The 634-nt window shown below is 46.8% G+C and overlaps 1 protein-coding gene across 1 annotated transcript in view; it reads right to left on the bottom strand.

Annotated features, from left to right (window-relative positions):
* Positions 1-577: 577 nt before the first annotated feature.
* Positions 578-634, bottom strand: part of LOC122090885 (NADH dehydrogenase [ubiquinone] iron-sulfur protein 2-like) — a 2,550-nt gene continuing 2,493 nt past the window's right edge. The window contains exon 2 of the mRNA XM_042660625.1: positions 578-634. This exon is cut by the window's right edge and continues 275 nt beyond it. The gene's annotated coding sequence lies outside the window, so the exon portion shown is untranslated.

Here is a 634-nt window from a genome sequence, read left to right as displayed (position 1 = left end):
TACCTTCGCTTTCTCTAATGCAGGCTATGCTCTAGCTGTTTGTGCTTGGCTTTGTACTGGTCTTAGCTTTGCTCTTGCTTCTTAAACGGGATAAACTTCAATCTCTTCGAAGGTTTCAGATCTGTATCTGGATCTGAGGAACGAGCTCGATCAAATGTAGAAAGAAGATCGAAAGCGCGTAGGAGGTATAGGAACATAGAGTGCGCGAAGGTAGACCAACGAGGTAGGTAGCGTCATAGGAGTCCATGCGTAGGCATAATAGAAATAGATGGGAGTAGGAGCAGAGTTCATTCAAGTTTGAAAGCCAGAGCCTATTCTATTTCAGTAGAGCAATTCCAGAGCGAACATCCCTTCCTTTTCGAGTTGTTGCAGTAAATTTAGATCATTCACCAGCAGAAGGGGAGGACAGGATTTCATGAGACACCCCCTCCACTACTTCTCTTTCACGTCTTTTTTTCCAAGCGGGAAAGCGAGTCAATTCCCGTCTTCCTCGGCACCAGCCAACACGGTCTCGATGTTGAGAGTCACATCCTTGGCTCGGCTGTGTCTTCATTCCCCCGCGTTCGCGGAACCAGACCTCTTGCGTGACAAAAGTCTTTTTTTTTGCTCGCAATAAAGCTAGGGTCCTGATCGA

This window comes from Macadamia integrifolia, chromosome 10 (assembly GCF_013358625.1).
Source record: "Macadamia integrifolia cultivar HAES 741 chromosome 10, SCU_Mint_v3, whole genome shotgun sequence".
Classification (NCBI taxonomy): Eukaryota; Viridiplantae; Streptophyta; class Magnoliopsida; order Proteales; family Proteaceae; genus Macadamia; species Macadamia integrifolia.
The sequence above is the reverse complement of the archived record's forward strand: the minus strand, read 5'-3'. Positions and strand labels throughout refer to the sequence as shown.